This window comes from Salvelinus namaycush, chromosome 4 (assembly GCF_016432855.1).
Source record: "Salvelinus namaycush isolate Seneca chromosome 4, SaNama_1.0, whole genome shotgun sequence".
Classification (NCBI taxonomy): domain Eukaryota; kingdom Metazoa; phylum Chordata; class Actinopteri; order Salmoniformes; family Salmonidae; genus Salvelinus; species Salvelinus namaycush.
In genome coordinates this window covers 39,244,717-39,253,880 of record NC_052310.1, presented here as the reverse complement: position 1 = coordinate 39,253,880, position 9,164 = coordinate 39,244,717, and positions in this window count along the sequence as shown.

Below are 9,164 nucleotides of genomic sequence, written 5' to 3'. Positions count from 1 at the left end.
GTCCAAATTTCACATTTCTGGTTCCAACCGCCTGTCTTTGTTAGACGCAGAGTAGGCAAACAGATGATCTCCGCATGTGTAGTTCCCACCGTGAAGCATGGAGGACGAGGTGTGATGGTGTGGGGGTGTTTTGCTGGTGAGACTGTCAGTGATTTATTTAGAATTCAATGCACACTTAACCAGCATGACTACCACAATATTCTGCAGCGATATGCCATCCCATCTGGATTGTGCTTAGTGGGACTATCATTTGTATTTCAACAGCACAATGATCCAACACATCTCCAGGCTGTGTAAGGGCTATATGAGAGGAGAGTGATGGAGTGCTGCATCAGATGACCTGGCCTCCACAATCACCTGACTTCAACCCAATTGAGATGGTTTGGGATGAGTTGGACCACGGAGTGAAGGAAAAGCAGCCAACAAGTTCTCAGCAGATGTGGGAACTCCTTCAAGACTGTCGGGAACGCATTCCAAGTGAAGCTGGTTGAGAGAATGCCAAGAGTGTGCAAAGCTGTCGTCAAGGCAAAGGGTGGCTACTTTGAAGAATCTAATATATTTTGATTTGTTTAACACTATTTTGGTTACTACATGATTCCATGTGTGTTATTTCATAGTTGTGTTGTCGTCACTATTATTCTACAATGTAGAAAATAGTATAGATAAAGAAAAACACTTGAATGAGTAGGTGTGTCCAAACGTTTGACTGGTACTGTGTATATATATATACAAAATGTTTTGTTCACATGTTTTCACACGTCTCTGAAAACCATATGTTTTCAGAGACGTTCTTTTGATGTAATCTTTTGATGTGTTTTTTTGTTGTTGTAAGGCATAGACAATAAATCCTCACTCGCTATCTGGTGAGCCGTTTCAAAATCTCACCTCGTCAGTGATACCGCTGTGCATCTTTACACTTCCATCTCACTGAAAAGGTTCCCTATTTAACAATGGATACAAACACAAATTCAACACATTCAAAAAACATTTAGTGTCAGGGAATTTCACATGCTGCGGAATGTATGAAACAGCTGTCTGTAGCCCTTTTATGTAAATGAGACATTTGATAATCGTAATCTCCATCATGATAGTCATCTGCATCATGCACACGATACAGAAATGTACATTTCTGTGTTATCAGAGGAGTCCGCGCATCAATTATTAAACTGTATTAGGGATTGAAATAATTGGATGGCTCACGTCTTCCTCCAGTGAGGCTGTTTCTCTCTCAGACTGATACAGAGAGACTCAACTATGCTTTTACTACAAGCAGGCTTGACTACTGTAGTGCTCTCCTGTCTGGAAAAGCCATTGGTCAACTGCAAAACATACAGAATGCTGCAGCACGGGTACTGACCAAGACCAGATGCAGAACACATATTACACCGTTGAAAAAAATATATATAATATATAATTTTAAGATTAATCTATTGGTTTTTAAATCAATTGTGCAAGTTATATACCCAGTAGGTTCATCAGGTCCTTTGGCACTGGCCTTTTAACAATCCCAAAGCCTAGGAGCAAGAGGCATGGAGAGTCAGCCTTTAGTTATTATGCCGATACTGTGGACATATTTAAAAGAGATTTTTAAAACATAAATTTTTAGCTTTGCTTTTCCTTAGGGTGCTTTTTAGTCGTTCGGTATTATTATTTTGTTTTTTTATCCTCTTATATTTGTTGTGTAGTAAATATTTCATTTTTTTTTTTGTGTGTGAAGCACATTGCGTTGCATTCCATGTCTGAAATGCGTTGTGTAAATAAAGCTTGATGTGATGCTTAATGTCCACAGAAGATACTGCAACCTTCTAGTATTGTGACATCTCTTATGGAATGCCGCTCCATTTGGTTGTGTCACAACTGCCCGGAGTCGATGATGTAGGTCTTCATAATCATCATCATCGTTCCTATCAGTGTAGAGTCATCCACCCATGATGGTCTGGCTGATCTAGGATCAGATCCTAACCATCTCTCTGGACCAAACCCAAAGGTTACGGATCAAACATGCCCGGTGTTGATTGGGGAATGTGTAATCACTTGTGCAAACAAGGGAGAGAGCAGTTTTACTCCGCAGCCCTCACAACATCTCACCATATCTTATCTACATGGTGCCGAGACTACGTACCGAGGAATGATGTGACGTGAGTGCTGTTTTAACCAATCTCAGTCCAGGTATGTTGTAGAGACTAGTGAGAGATCTCCTGTTAGGACAATAGCCTACTGTGACTACTGGCAACCATTCACAGCATCTCCCCACCGCCTTCACCAAACCATCTCTGCATCTGTGGGTGCTTCTTTGTGACAAACGAGGTCCATCAACTGGAGGAAGCAGCTTGAGCATCACAAAAACAACTTCATTAAAAATAGTTTCCTTTCTCTTCTTGTGCTGGACCTTTTCAAAGAGGTGCCCCCCCCCCCCCCCCCCCCCCCCCCCCTCCCGAGGAGCCAGCGTCTGACGGACACTGACCCTAGGTAAGCACAAAGCCTGTGAGAGCAAGAGGGCTCCGGGGGGTCACAGCCTCCATTATTGTCCCTTGTATAGCTATTGACAGTTTTATTACTGAAACACACACACAGGCATGCAAGAACGAGCACACACACACACACACACACACACACACACACACACAAACACACACAAACACACACACACACACACACACACACACACACACACACACACACACACACACACACACACACACACACACACACACACACACACACACACACACACACACACACCTCTACGTTTGATGGGAACCCTAAGGAATGCCAAGCTTGAAGCACATCCCTTGTTTATAAAGGGCTGCCGCTATTCCTTTTCCAGCACTATGACTACAGCCATCCCTGTAACTATTACTGCTAATACTAGCTGTGAGTACTACTTTCAGCTGCCGATAGTGTATTGTTTTTCCAGCTTCAAGTAGACACTATTTGCCTATTATCTTGTGGGGGGGATTGTAGTGTCATCATCATCATGTTAAAGTGTTTCCGATGTGTTGTGTGTGGGTTGATGTGAGTGAACCAACACCGGATCAATGTTTCCTCTGAAGCTTTTGCTTTTGTCTTCACTTATCATTATTTGGAGGGGGCTTAGTGTTGCTCAAGCTGCTGCTTAAAATGTTCATCCTACTGGTGTCTGAAATGAGAGTCACAAGGAGAATAGGAACCAAGAGGCAGACAGCTCGTCTCATTAGTCCCTTCCAATGTGTTCCACCGTCATACAGTAGTAGCCCACCACAACCCAACACAAGAAAAAACGAAGAAGCAAGACTTGGAGAAAATGTTACACGCAGCCTTCTTTTCTCAGATTTGGAAGCAGGCTGTTATGGACATTTCTCAGTGGATTGGCATGATTTGTAACTGCGTACAGATTTGACCCTCCAGACCTCTTTCTAAGAATGAACATGTGGATTCGCACGGTAGCTGCCTCCAGCCTCCTGCCTAGTGCTCTCATGTTCTCCCGAGGAAATTACTGTGGCTTGTATTGACTCTCTGTCAGAGGAAGCAGGGTGATTTGGACTTCTGAAGGATACGAGGTAACCTGACCCCTTGTCAGAAGCAGGCATTACACAGGAGAGCGGTCACAAGGGTGAAAGAAATCGCGTGACTTCAAGGTGCTGCACACCACACACACACAATGACAGAACAGGTTGTGTGCTTCGGTGTCATGATCTGCTTCTCATATATCTGTGACACGCTGTTGAGATGATCTATGGACATTCCTTCAATGTCACCGCTATACCCTTGCCTCATTAATGCTGGGGAGGAATTTAGTGGGTATTGTGCTACATAAAACCAACATGAATCAGTGTCTGTCACTTCTCCAGACTCCTGAGGTTGGCCTGGATCCAATAAAGCTGTCATGGTTATCGGCAAAGCACTGACTGGACTTGCACTACCGGTGAACCAGCCATCTCTGGTCAATAATCCTAGTTTTTTTTGGCAAGTGCCAAAGCCTACCAGCTCTCTCCTCAAGACAAGGGTGCCCCTCACTACCTACACCCCCACGAAAGCTTTGCACTGCTGCTCGCCAAAATGCTGCAAAGGGGTTTCACTCCTGAGCACAGATTTGATTGAGACTACTTTCTCTTTAGCCCCGGTTCATTTGAATATGAATCTCCACAGTAACCGACCGTAAAACAGAGGGAGACCCATCAACCACCACCCGCCTCTCTCGTCCCAGCATCTCTGCCTCATGCTCAAGGCCCGGCTTCCTAAAACAAGGCCTGCTTAATAAAGGCAATATCTTATTCTTTCCCCCTTGAATGACACAAAGAGGACCGGGGCCCTTTGCAGGGCTGCCAAGGACAGTGGACAAAGACCTGAAGCACGGAGAGGGAGAGCACAGCCCCCCACTCCACTTCACAGTCCACAGGGGCCTGGGACTGAGGGCACATCCAGGGGCCAGGGACAAAGCTTTCCTCGTGTCTCAGATCATCCTCAGAAATGACTTATTTTCAGCAATGACTCCATTTCTGATTAATCTGGAACCTAGTACTCAAAGTCAAAACAAATTTTATATGGATTAAATTGCCCCTTCCCTCTTCAACCTCCATAACAATATTGTAGAAACCCCTAGGGCAGTAAATTGATCCAGCATGGCGAAGTTGGAGTGCGTCAACCACAGGCATCCCACTCATTAATAATTATGTGCAGAAATGATTAGGATGTCTTGACAAACATTAATGAAGAACCCCAGGACTCCTTATTTCAATAATTAATGGCATAAAGCAATGATTGCTGTGAATACCTTAATGCTATTACGCGTGCAAATGATATGTTCTTGCATTGAATGGGAAGGAGAAGAACAACTTTGGCAAAATGTATTTTGAAAGTAAATTATGGTGGATTGTCTTAAATGGTTATTGCATAATTCATAAAATGACGAAAGGGCCCACTGGGAAAACAAAGATTATGTACGCGAGAGAGGATCTGGTGTTGTGCATACTAAACTGAACTATGCTTATGAAACTAGATCATACCATTGTTATACCATTAAACACCACCAATATATCGTATAATACTCTATGGATTTATCATACCATCTCAGCAATATAATCAATGAAACATCACACTGGGCACAGAGTGGTTGAATCAACCAGTCTTTTCAACGTTTCTGTGCTCAGTGGGATTCTACAAATGTATAATTCTTTCGGGCCAAAACGTACCCATAAACAAAGCCTTTTCCATGTCTTCATCCAAGAGATCTGCAGGACAAAATAGAAATAGGCATTAATTACAGTATTATGATTTCCCCCACATTCCTCTCTCCCTTCATCTGCCTCTCTTACCTCTCTCTGTGCCCCCTCACCTACCCTTTCTCCACCCGTGTACTCTCCCTGACCCCTGAAGCACCATACTTAGTGCGCCACCTGCTGGTGACAGGGTTTCTGACCCCACATTTGGTAGGGCAGTGGGATTGAGGGTGCTGAAAAGCACTATACTAAAAGTAACAAATGTGAAAACTACAATATTGAGTGTTATTGTACATTGCTGCATGAGAGGGAGAAATTAGTGTTATTTTTATAAAAATATGGGTAAAGGGTCCACAGCGCACTTGTTAGAGCTCTTTTCCATATAAAAAGAAAATGTGTAAAAGTTATTTCTGTTGATTTATTATTGCTAGAGAAATGTATTTAAACCATTTACATGTATGGAAATCCATATTATTGTTGCTGTTATAGACTGGCATATAATGGGTTAATTTAAGATTGCACCTCATTTGAACTGGGCGACAGGTAGCCTAGTGGTTAGACTGTTGGGCCAGTAACCAAAGGTTTGCTGGATTGAATCCCTGAGCTGACAAGGTAAAGATATGTTGTTCTGCCCATGAACAAGGCAGTAAAACCCACTGTTCCCCGGTAGGTCATTGTAAATAAGAATTTGTTCTTAACTGACTTGCCTAGTTAAATAAAAGTTGTTTGCAGTAACTTCTTTGTTATTGTAATATCCAGTGGCGTCATGCACCCCAAACATCTGAGGGGGCACACAGTGCCCAGTGGGAAGAGGCTATCAATCAAGCTATTGTAGCTAGCTTGTCTATTTTACAGTGGCTGGCATGCCTGATTGCAAAGTTGGTAGACTTTAGAAAAGCAAGCTACTAAATGTACTATATAAGACTCACATTCCTTTCAATCTTTTACCCAGATGTTAGCAGAGAATAATATTTAGTTTCTGTAAAAAAAGAACCAAAGGTCAGGACGATACAGACAGCTCAAGAGGTATGCTTAGATATGCAGAAAAATTTCATTTTTTTTTTAAACATAGAATTAAGCATAATGATTATGGATCTAGATTGCAGGAAAAAGCTGTTTCAGGTGTTTGGAAAAGTCTAAATGTATTTTTTTTTTTCGAACACCTGTCAACTAATGTGAATTCAACATGAAATCAACAAACAATTTCAGCTTTTAATTGGATTTAGGTTAAGAGTTGGATGGAAAAAAAAGACAAAATTCCCTTATGTTGATTACTGTTTCAAATCCAATCAGTTTTCCACATCATCACATAGAATGTTTTGTTGTTGAAATGATGTAGAAACAATGTTGATTCAACCAGTTTTGCCCAGTGGGTTGGTAGCTAGTTATGAGGTTGGAAGACTGGGAACCTATCTGGGCTATTTAAAGCCAGCTTCATCAAAGTGCTAGGTGGCTTGTAGTATTAAAAAAAATATATATAATATATAATGATAATAATAATATATATATATTTTAAACAACAAACCTGAGGGGGCACGTGCCCCTGTGCCCCCTACGGACATACTACGCCTCTAGTAATATCCCAAACGGATAGTAGCAGTTTCAACATTAAGGACTCCAGCTTTAAGATACAGTTTTCACTATTTCATTGGTGGATTTATCCCCTAATTTCATCCTTTATCATTCAACATCAAATGAACTGTGTGACATACCTGGACATTATGTGAGTAAAATAAAAGTTTTTTTTGTTTATATCAAGAAGTTATATCTCAAGCCTTTTCTTGGAAACATTGGAAACACATTGAAACCCTCTTTATGGTGTCAGGAATTGGCCTATATCAGAATGCTGGGACATTGTTGGAAGCCACTACAGGATTTCCCAAGAACACGTCACAATGAGTAAGCAGCAGCGAAAATATGGCTGGTGGTCACACCAACTCAGTGGCCTTGTGGTTAGAGTGACTACCCTGAGATTGAAAGGTTGGGAGTTTGATCCCTGGCTGAATCCTACCAAAGACTATACAAATGGGACCTGATGTGTGTCTGCTTGGCACTCAGATTGGGGGTAAGGCCCTGATAGACTAGTGCCTCATGCTACAGGAGATAGGCTGCTGTTATGGGTTGTGCAAGGCTACTTACTTCACCATCACACATTTCACGAGTTATTCAATTGAATTGTTCCTTACCTGCTGAAAGAAAACAGCATTGACCAGCCTAAATTTCAAGCTGGTGCTGTGACCTGATGGTGCAGCATGTTCTTGCTGAGGGGTATTCAACTCTTACCCTGTGAAGTCCAGAGCTTGCTGGTTTTCTGTTCTACTTGATAATGAATAGCACCCACCTGGTGTGCCAGGTCTAAGGAAGTCCCTGGTTAGAGGGGAACAATGAAAACAAGCAGTGGAACTTGCTTCGAGGTCCAGAGTTGAGTTTGAGGGGTCTAGCTGGCAAAATCACGGCCATCATTATCATATTTCCCAGCATGCTCTATTGCAGTTTTTTTTGTTTCAATATCTGTGTTTTTGCATGTACATTGATAGATTATGTAATCTTATGCTACCCAAAGATAAATAACAAACATTCTTCTAAACTAATCCAATCAGTTACTTGGATTTAAATGATTGTTCCAGTTGAGATGGTTTAAGTAGTCTTATTTATTTACTTGTCTAACTGGCAGTTATTCTGAATGCAGATTGTGTGTGAATAAAAATTCAAATGGTTGGGTATTCCCACTCTGTCTGGATTCCAATAGGAATTAAACATCCCTTTGCAGCAAGTATTCTGTGACTTGCAGACCTGATGTGGCTACTGTATTTATAAAAAATTAGGCCTTATGATAATACATTACATTTATCTTAAATAATTAAAAAGCACTATGGTGTTGGTTTTGCAGTTGACCAGCATAATGTTGGTACGTTGGTGACCTGGAGGTTTGAGTGACGTATAGTATTATACGTCTTTCTCGGAGACCTGGTTGCTTGTTGCGTCACATCACCAAAGGAGATTTAAGGGGAGAATTCACGTGGTGGTTAGGAAAACTAACGTCAAAGGTTAGGATGATGTACGTAAAAGATTAGGAGAACTAAAAAGACAAAGGTTAGGAGAATTCTCGTAAAAGGTTAGATGAATTGGGTTAAGGTTATAATAAAGGTTCGGGGAAGAGTTAGCTAAAATGCTCCAGTTGTCCCCGATGCGCATCAAACATGCAACCTTTGGATTGCTAGATGGTGGTGGTATACGCTCGCCCATCCTCCCCGACTAGCCTCCCTCCCATCGTTTCTGTCTTAAGTAACCTTCTGTCTTTCGTAACCACACCAAATGTAACATATCATACTTATTGGAGGTGCAACGATTCACGCAAAGTACAAAATGTCTGTCCAGTGAGTCCATTCAAGGGATCAGCATGGTGGATTTGTTGAAAATATGCCATAGTCTGCTGTAAAACTTTGCAAGACCCTCAAGAAACCCTCGAGAGAGACCTTTTTGCCATGCCAAGTAGACAATCAAATTCAATCAATCAAATGTATTTATAAAGCCCCTTTGAAACAGAGCGGCTCTCCAGTTGGGCTGACACCTATCCTGGTCAGAGGAATAAGGCAACCTCATAGAGAGTTAGACATAAGATGGAACTTTATTTCCAGAGGACATAATGAGATGGATGTGGTTCTGTACAAAGAGAGAGATGAATGAATATACTGTACATAATAAACTTGCATGACAATGAACGGGTAATCAGATATGATAGCACAAGAGCAATAATATGGTCTGTATAAATTGATATGTCAGTAGCATAAGCAAAGGACTGTATAGCACATAGCACAACTACTATGAACAATTAACAATAGACAGATTGTAACTGTAAACAGTAAACACACAAGTTACAATAGTAACATCAACTCACTTCTGTCCACGCACTCCATCAGACATGTCAGGCTGTCCGCCCGCTAGCAACCACCTGACCCTAGCAAC